The 15,164-nt window shown below is 45.2% G+C and overlaps 1 protein-coding gene across 2 annotated transcripts in view; it reads left to right on the top strand.

Moving 5' to 3' along the window:
• The window catches only part of CSMD1 (CUB and Sushi multiple domains 1), a 2,980,041-nt gene that overhangs the window by 2,221,630 nt on the left and 743,247 nt on the right, over positions 1 to 15,164 (top strand). The window lies entirely within an intron of this gene.

Raw genomic sequence — 15,164 nt, 5'->3', positions numbered from 1 at the left:
TTTACACATTGTTGCTGTGTTGTTGCCACAATCTTTTTTTCTTTCTACAGTGGTTTTATGAAGTCACTGAAAAATCTCTAGGTGTTTTCTGTGATTTTTTTTTAAATGATACCAAAATATATATTTTTCCTGGAAAAAAAACCCGCCACAGCCAAAATATGTGAATTCATGCATACTGTGATATCCGTGTAATTGCCTGCACCCTCTATTTCTGTCCCTAGGCAACGCAGGATGATAACACAGCAGGTCTGTGTATTCTGAGATTTTTGATGCCATTCAGGGAGAATAGGCGTTGCTTCTCTTTCTGGTTTGTGTTTGTGCCCTGCTGATTAACCTTGGTGGGGCTGCTGTTATTTAGGTTCCTGTATACTTTTCCACACTGACAGGCCACGGCCTCACTATCAGTATTTGGTCAGTATTCAGACCATATTTTTTCTCAGGAGTGGGAGCCAAAACCAGGAGTGGGTGATAATTACAGAATTGGTGACTTGTTTCTATTATACCTTATCTCTGATTGTTCCTCACCTGGTTTTGGCTCCCACTCCTGAGAAAAAATACTGACTGAATACTTGCCAAATACTGATAGTGGAGCCGTGGCCTTAAAAGGACTCTGTCAGCACAGAATGACTGTTCAAACTAAGTACCGCCACTTAATGCGCAAAGGTGTGGCCAATCATTTAAATACACCGTCACACCTGCTTGTTTTCCATCTATCTCCACCCCTATTCCCTCCTCTTTGATTGACAGCTCTGTCTTCATAAAGCCAGAGAAGGGTGGAGATATATGGAAAACAAATAGGTGGGAAGGAAATTGTATTTAAATGATTTTCTCCACTGTGATGCACCAAGTGCCTCTACTTGGTATGAACATTCATTCTGTTCTGACAGAGTCCCTTTAATAAGTTCAGATTACTCGGCCTTGCTCTTCCGATGCCATTTGGAATAATTTGTTTTCTGACCTTGATTTTGATTACCCACTTGCTTTCTCAGTCTGTCTCCCATTTGACTTTTTGGTTTAGACTCTGTGTGACAATCTTTCCTAAGACAGCTTTCTCCACAGTCAGCATCCTTACTCCATAGCCCCTATCAAGGGTCCAGATCCATGTACAAGGACTAAAGGATAAATGGAGTGGCTAGCGCTTAGTCTGTGGATGGAAGTCCTATAAAGAGCTGCCAAGCAACCATGAACAGTTCCCGCGTAATACTCACAGAATAGTAGTGATTTAACCCTTTCCCACACAAGTACATACCTAAATGTCATGATGTGAAGTGGCTTTCTACATTAGGATACACATGTACAGTGGTGGCCAAAAGTATTGGCACTCCTGCAATTCTGTCAGATAATACTCAGTTTCTTCCTGAAAATGATTGCAATCACAAATTCTTTGGTATTATTATCTTCATTTAATTTGCTTGCAAGGAAAAAACACAAAAGAGAACGAAGCAAAAATCAAATCATTGATCATTTCACACAAAACTCCAAAAATGGGCCAGACAAAAGTATTGGCACCCTCAGCCTAATACTTGGTTGCACAACCTTTAGCCAAAATAACTGCGAACAACCGCTTCCGGTAACCATCAATGAGTTTCTTACAATGCTCTGCTGGAATTGTAGACCTTTCTTCTTTGGCAAACTGCTCCAGGTCCCTGATATTTTAAGGGTGCCTTCTCCAAACTGCCATTTTGAGATCTCTCCACAGGTGTTCTATGGGATTCTGGTCTGGACTCATTGCTGGCCACCTTAGAAGTCTCCAGTGCTTTCTCTCAAACCATTTTATTGTGCTTTTGGAAGTGTGTTTTGGGTCATTGTCCTGCTGGAAGACCCATGACCTCTGAGCGAGACCCAGCTTTCTCACACTGGGCCCTACATTATGCTGCAAAATTTGTTGGTAGTCTTCAGACTTCATAATGCCATGCACATGGTCAAGCAATCCAGTGCCAGAGGCAGCAAAGCAACCCCAAAACATCAGGGAGCCTCCGCCATGCTTGACTGTAGGGACCGTGTTCTTTTCTTTGAATGCCTCTTTTTTTCCTGTACCCTCTATGTTGATGCTTTTTCCCAAAAAGCTCTACTTTTGTTTCATCTAACCAGAGAACATTCTTCCAAAACGTTTTAGGCTTTCTCAAGTAAGTTTTGGCAAAAACCAGCCTGGCTTTTTTATGTCTTCCTGGGTATCCTACCATACAGTCCCTTTTCATTCAGACGCCGACGGATAGTACAGGTTGACACTGTTGTACCCTCGGACTGCAGGGCAGCTTGAACTTGTTTGGATGTTAGTCGAGGTTCTTTATCCACCATCCGCACAATCTTGCGTTGAAATTTCTCGTCAATTTTTCTTTTCCGTCCACATCTAGGGAGGTTAGCCACAGTGCCATGGGCTTTAAACTTCTTGATGACACTGCGCACTGAAGACACAGGAACATTCAGGTCTTTGGAGATGGACTTGTAGCCTTGAGATTGCTCATGCTTCCTCACAATTTGGTTTTTCAAGTCCACAGACAGTTCTTTGGTCTTCTTTCTTTTCTCCATGCTCAATGTGGTACACACAAGGACACAGGACAAAGGTTGAGTCAACTTTAATCCATGTTAACTGGCTGCAAGTGTGATTTAGTTATTGCCAACACCTGTTAGGTGCCACAGGTAAGTTACAGGTGCTGTTAATTACACGAATTAGAGAAGCATCACATGATTTTTCAAACAGTGCCAATACTTTTGTCCACCCCCTTTTTTAGGTTTGGTGTGGAATTATATCCAATTTGGCTTTAGGACAATTCTTTTTGTGTTTTTTCATTGAAGACAAATTAAATGAAGATAATAATACCAAAGAATTTGTGATTGCAATCATTTTCAGGATGAAACTGAGTATTATCTGACATAATTGCAGGGGTGCCAATACTTTTGGCCACCACTGTATATTCCAGGGATGGCATGGGCACAGAAGTTGTAAAACACCATCAATTTAACTGCTCACATGCCACTGTTAATAGTTGCAATAGCATCTGAGCAGTTTAAAAAAAGGAGAGTGCTTCCACTGTCAGCTCATTTGACCCTTTCCGACTGGTGTTCTGGGTCTCCCATATACCACAGCCTATTAGAAAAGAAAAGTAAAAAAGTTATGGCTCCTGGAACATGATAGCAAAAAAAAAATGATTTGTGATTAAGGCCAAAACTTTCTTTAGCCGGGAAGTGTTGATGCTCAAAAGGCCAATACATTGACTTCATGTGGCTCAAGGAGGATAGCTAGAGTTTAACAAACACTATAATATCTTGGGTTTCGTTCTAATATATCATAGGGGCAGAACTTTGCTTTTGTTTCTGATTTTCTTGTATATTTGTGTAGTCAAAAAACTATTTAAAAAACGCAAGAAGGTAACATTAATTGTAGAAAAAAGTCATAGCAAAATATGCTGCAAAAGCCATAATTAAAAACATGCATCACATTAGACATGATAAAATGCAAATTACTGGGTAACAGACCAAAGCATGATTATAAAATGTAATTATATAAATACATACATTTTTTAACAGAGTTTATATAAATCACTGTAATAAGATTAACCAGACAGATTGCTACAAGTATAAATAGGCATGGATATATTAAACACTATAATAGTATAATCTAAATATGGCAGAAAAAAGCAGCCATAATTATAAGTACCTGGTCACAATAGTATTGCACTGCAGGATGTAGAAAGCCCCTTTGATATATTGTAGAGGCAGAGGTGCAAAATACTAATGAACAACCGCTCACACAGCTATCACTCATGGGGGTGGTTGCTTAGTATTTTGGGTGCATATTCAGCTTATATAAGATGTTAGTCACACAGGTCTGTGTAGGGCACCATGCCAACTTATTTAGTGATGCCCATACTATTGAATAATGCAGCTTCCCAGCACTATACAAGTGCACGTGACAAGGATAAACAACCAAATATCCACCACCAACACCACAGGCCTAGCGGAATCTGCAAAGATAAAATAATACATCAGGTATTAAATGGAACCTGTCACCAGGTTTTCCCCATATAAACTATGGCCACCACCATTAGTGTTTTTACAGTATATTGGAATGCTGTAAAATAGTCCCCTAACCAATCTTCAGATCTGAAAAAAAAAAGCTTTTATTTTACTCACAGATGGGGCGGTCTGGCCTGATGGGTGTCTCTGGTCTTGACCTAGCGCCTATTCTCTCCTTGCTTCATGTACAGTATATAACATGTCCTATGTCATTCACACAGTTTCCCCATCACACTACTGCCAGATGCATTTCTGTCTGCCCTGCGTAGGGTAGAGCAAAGTACTATAGTGGACATGTACAGGGAAAGGCCAAAAAGCTTCAATGACCCGAAAGTAAAGCCAGCGCATGCGCACAACCGTACATTGCTCTGCCCATGGCAGGGCAGAAAGAAGTGCATCTATGCAGGAGCACAATGGGGAAACTGTGTGGATGACGTAGGCACTAGATCAAGACCAGAGATGCCCATCGGACCGGACTGTCCCACCTCTGAGTATAATAAAAGCTCGTTTTGGGCTCTGCAGACTGGATTGGGGACTTTTTTTTACAGCATTCCAGTATTCTGTAATAACCCTAGTGGTGGTAGCAATAGTTTATGCTGTATAAAATGCCCTAATGGTAGTGGCCTACTTTATATTAATTCATATTTATTATAATTTATATTAATTAATATTTTGACCAAACTCTACCCTACCATAAAATTAAAAGCAATTCAATGAAAAGGACGTCACTTGTAAAAAAAATAATGATGTGATGAAAAATTTATTTTCTTGTGCAAAGAAGTAAAACATAAAGTGGATAAATTGAGTTATACTGTAATCATATAGGCCTGTAATATGCAAATAGTCTTTTCAGAGAGGCTACTAGTTCCAGTCCTCTTCCTCTCTGAAGAGACAATTTACATATTTCCTAGAGGAGCATTGCAGCTTAAAAGTCTCCTCACCTTGACTTGCTTAACATGTCACTCTCCACAAGGAGAAACGTTACCCCTTGGATCCAAGCTTATAATATAAAATGTCATCTTTATTTATCTCGTCCAATGATCATTAGCATGTCAGTTATACTGAATGGTGAATGTGTCCAGAATTATTGTTGTTTTGTTCATTCCCCCTCCCAATAACTATAATAAAAAATATTGAAAAATTCTTATGCATCCCAAAGGGAGATCAATGAAATGTTAAACTTCTGGCCATGAGAAATTAGAGACACAAAAACAAATGATTTTATTAATTATTTTACAAAAATAATAAACAAAAATAAAACTACATAAATTTGGCATAGCCATAATGAATAAAATCATCACTATATGTATGCCAAAAAAAAAGAAATAAAAAAACATGTAATAAGAAATGCAAAAAAAACCTTCCGAAACGCTGTTTTTTCTATTTCTTCTCATCGCCATAGTGTATAATAGGATGTGTAGCTAGACATCACACTAAGTTGGTACTCAATCCTGCTTTGACAAAGAAAGAGTTTTGATTTACTTTTCAGAATGGATGGTGAGTTGAGAAGGCAGGGGAAAGGTGGAGGAGTAACTCAGAAGTAAAGGAAGAAGCAATATTCTTTATAATGTACCATTAACTTATGCAGTTTGATGAATGAAGGGTTCCCATTTAAGACTCAATTTGGTTGGATTCTTAAGGAGTTAAACACTTAGTACTTCTGTATTTTTTACCATTTGTAGAAGAACCCATTACTAGTGATGGGCGAGCACTAAAATGCTCGGATGCTCAGGTCGAGCACATTGGAATACTCGGGTGCTCGACCTGAGCAACGAGCCTAATGTAAGTCTATGGGAAACTCAAGCATTTTTCAGGCTCCCCCCGGCGGTCTTCAGAGGGCCAAAAAATTTCCCAAATCAATGGGAACAGTGCTCAAATGACATGGGAACAGCTTGGGGAAGACCCCTGGAGGCATTTCTGACTCTTAGGTCACTTCTGTCAACAACGTTGTCAGAAGTATTACGCCACTTTTTCGGACTCACAATAAAACATACAAAAATGAAACCAAAATGGATTTTCCTGGGAAATATTTTAAGGAACATCCTTTCCAGGGTAATGACTTGTATATAAAGCAAAATAAATAACCAAAAACAAAAATACTCCTCCACACCTTGGGCTATGTTCACACTTAGCATTTTTGATGCGTTTTTGCACTTTAGCAGTGCTTTCAACTGTTACAAATGCATTCACCAGGAAATGTCATTTTAACATTTTAAAACCTTATCTGGCCATGTGGTGTGTGAGATATCATCAGACACATCGTGTTTCATTTATGAATGAGGGACTCTGAAAGTCACAATGCCTATTTTTATAGGGCCATCAGGCGGCCTTTACTATTCTTAAAGGGCCAGCAGTCGGCCCTCACTATTCTTAGAGAGCCATCAGCCGGCTATGTTTCATTGTTCCCATTACTAAAGAGTGGGTCTTCTATACTGTTATTGCGTATGCAGTGAGTGGCAGGGCTGCCCAAAATTTGGACGCACCCCAATACCCCTTTGAAGAGACTTAGAGGAGGGCCTCCTGAAAGCAATGTTCCCATTATAAGGAAGTAGGTCTCCCATTGTGTTTGCCTAAGCAGTGAATGCAAGGGTTGGCAAAAATTGGGATGCACTCCAATGTCCAATGGAAGAGTCACGGAGGACGTTGGTACGGTTGGCAAGGTACTCCCCCGCAGCATCTTTCCAAACTTTGCACTCCTTGTGAGAGTACCCCGTGCCTCAGGGCCTCTGCGATGGGAGGGGCTGAGAAAATTCTCCTAGAACTTTGACAGTGTTCCCCTGCCTCTGCTGGATTGAAGTTGCATCTCTCTCGCCTGTACTACTTGGTTGTCCAATGAACTGTGACCTCTGCCACCAGCATTTTCAGATGGGAATTTTTTTAATAGTTTCGCAACAAGGGTCTTCTGGTACTGCCCCATTTTTGAAGACCTGTCCGCCTCAGGAATAAGAGATATAAAGTTCTCCTTGTAGTGTGGGTCTAGAAGTGTCACCAACCAGTAATGACTGTCACCCAAAATTTTGAGAACGCGAGGTTCATGGGAAAGACAGCATAACATAAACTCAGCCATGCGTGCCAGACTACTAACAGGCAAGATTTCCGTGTCCTCTCCAAGAGGATGACTGACCATGCTCTCCTCCTCCTCCTCTCTGTCCTCTGGCCATCCACGCTGAACAGACGGTATGACAGTTGTGTAGGCATTGTCGTCTATAGCGCATGAAACTAGCTCCTGTTCTTCCTCATTCTCCTCCTCTTCCTCATTGTCACCCAATCCACGTTGGGATGAGATGAGGCTGGGCTGTGTGTAATCACCCTGTATGGTTCCTTGCTCCATCTCATCGTGCTCCACCTGCAATGCATCCTCTTTGATTGTGAGCAGAGAGCATTTCAGAAGACAGAGAAGCGGGATGGTCATGCTAATTATGACGTCATCGCCACTCACCATCTTGGTAGAGTCCTCAAAGTTTTGGAGGATGGTACATATGTCTGACATCCATGTCCACTCCTGAGGTCTTATATGTGGAGTCTGAATTAAATAAGGACGGCCTTGTTGATGCTGGTACTCAACAATTGCCCTCTTCTGCCCACAAATCCTTCCCATCATCTGCAGTGTAGAGTTCCAATGCGTGGGGACATCACACACCAGTCTGTGAGCTGGAAGCTGCAAATGCTGCTAAAACACGGCAAGGGCGGCAGGAGCTGTAGGTAACTTTCTAAAATGGGCACACAAGTGGCGCACTTTAACAAGCAGATCCAGAAGCTCCTGGTAGGATTTGAGAAACCGCTGAACAATGAGGTTAAGCACATGGGCCAGGCATGGTGCTTGTGTGAGCTCGCCTCACCTCAGAGCCGCCACCAGGTTCCTGCCATTGTCACACACAACCATGCCTGGCTGTAGGTTCAGCGGTGTGAGCCACAGATCTACCTGCTCTTTCAGAGCAGTCCACAACTGTACAGCATTGTGCGGTTTGTCACCTAAGAATATTAGCTTCAGCACAGCCTGTTGCCGCTTGGCCGAGGCAATGCTTCAGTGCTTCCAGCTGGTGACTAATGTGGTAAATTCAGAGATGGAGGCTGAAGAGGAGGAGGAGGCTGAGGAGGATGAGGTGCAGAAGCTGTAGACTGTGGGGGCCATCCTGATTGACCTAGGGCCTGCAATCCTTGGCGTCGGGAAGACGTGTTCCGTCCCAAGGTCCAACTGGGTCCCGGCTTCCACTATGTTAACCCAATGTGCCGTCAGCGAGATGTCCACAAGCACTTGTCCACGTGTCTGTGGTTAGGTGGACTTTCCCGGTAACTGCGTTGTTGATGGCACGGCTAATATTTTGGGACACGTGCTTATGTAATGTGGGGACGGCACACTGGGAATAATAGTGGCGACTGGGGACCAAGTACTGAGGGACGGCTGCCACCATTAGGTTGCAGAATGCTTCTGTCTCCACGAGCCTAAAAGGCAACATTTCGAGCGCAAGTAGTCGTGAAATGTGGGAATTTAGTAGTGTGGCCTGTGGGGCATTGGCTGCGTATTTGCGCTTGGGTTCCAAGGACTGGGGTATGGACAACTGAACGCTGCGCTGGGACAAGGACGTGGATGTGCTTCCTGATGCTGCTACTTGAGAGTGTGCAACGACAGATGCAGGGAAGGAGGCATCTTTGCATGCACAATAAAAGAGGATTGGCTTACATGCACAACAGCGGAAGAAGCAATGGTGCCACCCGCAGACACTGTTCCTGGACCCTGGGCTTCAGCCCACAACATCGGGTGCTTTGCCGCCATGTGCCTGATTATGCTGGTGGTGGTCAGGCTGCTAGTTTTGCCACCCCTGCTGATGCTGGCCTGGCAGGTGGTGCAAGTGGCCTTTTTGGGGTTATTGGCAGAGTCTTTAAAAAACAAACAGACTAGGGAAGACCTAACAGTTATACTGGCAACTTCCTTCGTGTTGGTGTTACCGGGAATGGTTGCCTGCCTTCTGTCTGTGGCCATCACATGGCTTCTTCCTGACTGTTGGGGTGCTCTGCCTCCCTCCCCCTGTGTGCTCCTGTCCTTGCACTGCATGTTCTCCTGCCAGGTTGGGTCAGTTACAATATCATCCACCACCTAATCTTTCACTTCCACACCCTGGTCCTCCTCCTGACTTTCTGGCAATTGTATCTAATCATCGTCCACCTTTTGCGACACTTTCCCACCGTCGCCTTCTTGTGACCGTGGCTGCTCAAATATTTGGGCATTGCTACATGCGATCTCCTCTTGTCCCGCTTCAAGCGGACTGGGCGAGAGCCCCAAATCGATAAGTGGAAATGTGAACAGCTCTTCAGCGTGTCCAAGTGTGGGATCAGTTGTCTCCAGGCACTCGGCATGGTGGGAGGAAGGAGGATCAGGGTGAGGAATATGCGGTCCAGACTCACGGCTACTAAGACTTGACCATGTGGAAGACAGGGTGGAGGTGGTGGTGGTGGTTAAGTGACTGGAAGCATTATCCGCTATCCAACCAACAATTTTTTAACACTGCTCTGGGTTTAATAGTGGTGTGCTGCAGTCCCCTAAGAATTGGGACAGGAAAGTCGGATGAGAAGATGTGGGTGTTTGTTTGGGCACAATTTCAGCTTGCCCACGGCCTCGGCCTCTGCATGCACCATCATTATGACCATCACGTCCAGTTCCCCGTCCCTTGCCACGTGCCTTGCACATTTAAATGGAGGACAATATCTTCCACGCTCACACTACAAATAGCTGTATTTGGAGCGAAGTTATATGTAATCCGTGTGATGGAGAAACCACAGTTTTAACCCCTTCCCGACCCGTGTCACACCGTTTGTGACATGGAAAACAGTTCGTTCCCGACCCATGTCACAGCGTCTGTGACATGGAGGGAAAGAGCCCCTGCAGCACCTGCGAGCGGGGTCGCTCAGGTGTCACAGTTGCTACTGCAACTGGACATCCTGAAGTCGACCCCCTGGGGCGTGGATTAACCCCCCCGTGCCTGGGACCCCTCCGATTGGCTGTTTCATTTTCACTTTTAGTGAAACTGCCAATCGGTATGAATTAAATATTTCACCAATGAAAATTGGTGTAATATTTAAATCTGGGCATTGCCTGATGCTTACAGCATCAGCCATTGGCTGGGGGGAGTGTCACCTCTGTTCCCCCCCTCCCCCCAGATCTGATTGGGGAGCTAGCGTCACATGGATACTAGCCCCAATCAGATATGGAGGGATGGCTGAAACCTCCCAGCACCTTCCCAACCCTAGATTGTCTGCTGCGGACCCCCTGCTGAGGACCCCCTGCTGTGGCCCCCCTGCTGCGGACCCCCTGCTGCGGACCCATTGCTGTGGACCCCCTGCTGTGGACCCTGTGGATCGCGTCTGCCGCCGCCACCGCTGATCAGCGGTAAGTATTGCCGCCACTCCCCCCGACCCCCCCCTCCACCCCCCCCCCCGCGACCCCCCCCCGCCCCCCCGCCCCCCTCTCCACCCCCCCTCCACTTTCATACCTGCACCCCGACCTCCGCTCCCTCTCCCACGTCTTCATCCACCGGCTGCTGCTCTCCTTCTGACAGCCGGTGGACTGTGATCACAGCAGCAGCAGGCTGTAAATGCCCTGCTCCTGTGATCAAACCCACCATCCCCCAGTCCCAGTGATATCACCCCCCACCTCCCAATAATCACCCCCTCCCCCAGTGTTCACCCCCCCTGTTCCCAGTGTTCACCCCACCCTGTTCCCAGTGTTCACCCCCCCTGTTCCCAGTGATCACCCCCCCCGAAAACCCAGCAATCAGCCCCCTGCTCCTGCCAGCTCCTGCTCCCCTTTCTGCCCCAGTAATCACCCCCCGATGCTGCCGGCCTCGTACCCCCCTTGCTGCTGCCGGCTCCTGCCCCAGTGATCACCCCCCTTGCTGCTGCTTCTGGCTCCTCCATCTCCTCAGCCCCCTGCTACGTCTGACCGCCCCATACGTCTGACCGCCCCATGCGTCTGACCACCCCATACGTCTGACCGCCCCCTACGTCTGACCGCCCCCTACGCCTGACCCCCCCTACGCCTGACCCCTCCTACGCCTGACCGCCCCCTACTCCTGACTTCCCCCTACGCCTGACCGCCCCCTACGCCTGACCGCCCCCTACTCCTGACCGCCCCCTACGCCTGACCGGCGCCTACGCCTGACCGGCCCCTACGCCTGACCGCCCCCACACGTGACTGCAGAAGGTTACACCAAACACACACACGTACACTCACACTATAATAAAGTTTTGATTTTTTTTTTTTTTTTACACACGCACAAAGCACACAAAATGTCCCGCCCGTCCCGCTCATCCCAGTCTAGGGCGTACTCAGCTGAGGAGGCTATGTCAGGTTGGTGTGTGTGTGTTGTAGTGTATGAGATTGTGTGCGTGTGTTGTGTGTGTGTGTGGTGTATGCACTACAATATACCACACCGCACACCAACCTGACATGCACTACACAATGGTGTCCGCTAACAAATTGGAACCCTTTGCGTTTGGAGAGTCCCTGTGTGCCCAAACATTGGAGCTCACCAACAAGTGACCCCATTTTGGAAACTAGACCCCCCAAGGCACCTATATAGATGCATAGTGAGCACTTGGAACCCCCAGGTGCTTCACAAATTGATTGATAAAAATGAAAAAGTGAAAAAAAAAACACTTTTTTATTTTTACGGATTAATTTGCTAAGGACCTGGGGGTCCCAAGTGCTCACTATGCATCTAGATAGGTGCTTTGGGGGGTCTAGTTTCCAAAATGGGGTCACTTGTGGGGGAGCTCCAATGTTTGGGCACACAGCGGCTCTCCAAACGCAACATGGTGTCTTCTAACAATTTGAGCCGACAATTTGTTAGCGGACACCATGTTGCATTTGGAGAGCCGCTGTGTGCCCAAACATTGGAGCTCCCCCACAAGTGACCCCATTTTGGAAACTAGACCCCCCAAGGCACCTATCTAGATGCATAGTGAGCACTTGGAGCCCCCAGGTGCTTCACAAAATGATCTGTGAAAACAAAAAAGTACTTTTTTTTTCACAAAAATTTTCTTTTACCCTAAATTTTTTAATTTTCACATCTGTACCAGGATAAAATGCATCCTAAAATATATTGGTCAATTTCTCCTGAGTACACTGATACCTCATATGTGGTCATAAACCACTGTTTGGGCGCATGGCAGGGCTCAGAAGAGAAGGAGCGCAATTTTACTTTTGGAGCTAATTTTCCATTCAAAAAGTAAAATGGCGCTCCTTCCCTTCTGAGCCCTGCCGTGTGCCCAAACAGTGGTTTATGACCACATATGAGGTATCAGTGTACTCAGGAGAAATTGACCAACAAATTTTAGGATGCATTTTATCCTGTTACCCATGTGAAAATTAAAAAATTTAGGCTAAAAGAAAATTTTTGTTAGAAAAATATAAATGTTCATTTTTTTCTTCCATGTGGCTTTAGTTCCTGTGATGCACCTGAAGGGTTAATAATATTCTTGAATGTAGTTTTGAGTAGCTTGAGGGGTGCAGTTTTTGGAATGGTGTCACTTTTGGGTGTTTTCTGTCATGTACACCCCTCAAAGGGACTTCAAATGTGATGTGGTCACTAAAAAAAATGGCTTTGCAAATTTTGCTGGAAAAAAGAAAATTTGCTGATGAACTTTGAACCCTTCTAACTTCCTACCAAAAATTTTTTTTTTTTCCAAAATTGTGCTGATGTAAAGTAGACTTGTGGGAAATGTTATTTATTAACTATTTTGTGTCACATCACTCTCTAGTTTAGCAGAATAAAAATTCAAAATTTGAAAATTGCAAAATTTTCAACATTTTTCCAAGATTTTTGATTTTTTCACAAATAAACGCAAATATTATCGACCTAAATTTAATACTAACATGAAGCCCAATATGTCACGAAAAAACAGTCTCAGAATCGCTAGGATCCGCTGAAGTGTTCCAGACTTTTTACTTCGTAAAGGGACACTGGTCAGAATTGACAAAAATGCCAAGGTCTTTAGGGTCAAAATAGGCTGGGTCCTGAAGGGGTTAAAGACCTGGCCTGTAGGTAACTATTTTGAACAGTAAACCAGTGTCAAAAACTTTGCTGACACATTGAAAAAAATTTGGAATGGAGGCCATAAATGGCAGTATTTTCAGGGCAATTATATGTGATCCGTGTGACGGACAAACCACTATTTTAAATAGCTGGATTTTTAGCTCTGTAATATGGAAAGGACCTGGCTGTATTCTGCATTGCCAACAAGCAAATGGCACAGAAAAACGGTGTTCTCTGGATTGCTTTTTAAGCAAATAATGAGGATTAAGATCCAAAAAAAATTATTCCTGGCCCCTGAGACCTGGGCCTTTGTCTAGAAATGTCTAACAGCAGCAGACGGCAGACCTGGAATGGAGCCTTTTGTGCTATGTGCACTGCAGTCTGCTATGTACCCTGCCTTCCTATATACACTGCCTGCCTGATATCTCTGCAGATGGATTAGTTCCCAGAAGGACTGTTTGTTTAGATAGATTTGTGTAATGTACTGGTTTTCTCCTTATACTACCTAATACATGACCAAATCTCTCCCTAGCTCAGCAGCACCTCTCTCTACACTGCTTGATTGCGGAGTAGACTGACGAGCACAGGGGCGCCAGGTCTGATATAGACCTGATGATGCTGTGCGGCCAGCCAATCACTGTAATGCCACTACCAACATAGCTGCGGCATTACAGTGAGTGGTAGGCAATCCCTGCATGTTGATTGGCACGCTAAAGAGCGCCAAACATGCAGGGAGGGGACCCGAGCATCTGCCCGAGCATCTCGCAAGTACTCGGAAAGCTCCGAGCATCTCGAGTACTGAGATGCTCGGGCGAGTACCGACTACTTGCTAGTATGCTCTCTCATCACTACCAGTTACATAAACTTCTAAATGTCTAATGCTGCAAAATATTTTTCCTCTTTATCACCATTACATTAGAGCAGGGATGGGGAACCTTTTTCTGTCAGGGGCCATTAGGATATTTATACCATCATTCAGGGGCCATAAAAAATTATCAGCTTGAAATTTATCCTGCTATATAAAAATGTAATTAACTCACTGCCATATGAAACTGCTCCGTTTTGGTGCTGCTGTGATGTCAGGTGGTATTGATGATCCTACTCGCCACTGATTTTCCATATTTGCATCAGTCTGCATCGCAGTCAACTCTTTGCGATGAATTTTGAAAGGAAGATGCTGAGGGCATATATATCACAAGGGGGGCTGGGGCATACACATGACAGGAGGGACTGGGGCATAGACATCACAAGAGACATGGGGGCATATACATCACAAGTGGGGCTGTGGGCAAACACATAACAGGAGACATGAGGGCATAATGATCACAGGAGGGGCTTGGAGCACATACATGACTGGAAGGGTTATGGGCATACACATGACAGGAAAGTCTGGGAGCATTCACATGACAAGTGGGGCTGGGGGGAATACACATCACAGGAGAGTCTAGGGGTATACACATCACAAGAGTGGATAGGTTCATACACATCACAGGAGACATGGGGGCATATACATCACAGGAGACATGGGGACATACACATCACAGTAGGGGATAGGGTCATACACATCACAGGGGACATGGGGCATATAAATTACAGGAGGGTCTGGGGCATACACATCACAGAAGATGCTGGGGGCATACACATCACAGGAGACATGGGAGTATATACATCACAGGAGGTGCTGGGGGCATACATATCACAGGAGGGGATAGGGTCATACACATCACAGGAGACATGGGGCACATATATCACAGGAGGGTTTGGGGCATGTACATCACAGGAGGGGCTGGGGCATATACATTAAAGACGACGCTGGTGCTGTCGCTGCAGTCTTTGTTGGTGGGATGGGTCTGCAGAACATGCTGACTCCACCCACAAAGTTCATCCTCATGCTGATATTGGCCAGTGCAAGGACATAAACCTTTATTGCATGCGGCGCAGCGCTCAGTAGTGAACAATGTGTAAAAAGTAATTAAGGGGCCCACAGCCGGCATCTTGCCAACCACCAGCCCGAGCACTTCAGTACCTGGGAATCTGCCTGGGGGCTGGAGGTTCCCCACCCCTGCATTAGAGTAATGAGTGATTAGAATGATGATCAATTAGCAAAGTAATTGT

This window comes from Phyllobates terribilis, unplaced genomic scaffold (assembly GCF_046119375.1).
Source record: "Phyllobates terribilis strain yellow unplaced genomic scaffold, ASM4611937v1 Scaffold_3__8_contigs__length_932513732, whole genome shotgun sequence".
NCBI classification, from domain to species: domain Eukaryota; kingdom Metazoa; phylum Chordata; class Amphibia; order Anura; family Dendrobatidae; genus Phyllobates; species Phyllobates terribilis.
Note: the sequence above shows the minus strand (reverse complement) of the source record. Positions and strands in the feature narration are given on the sequence as shown.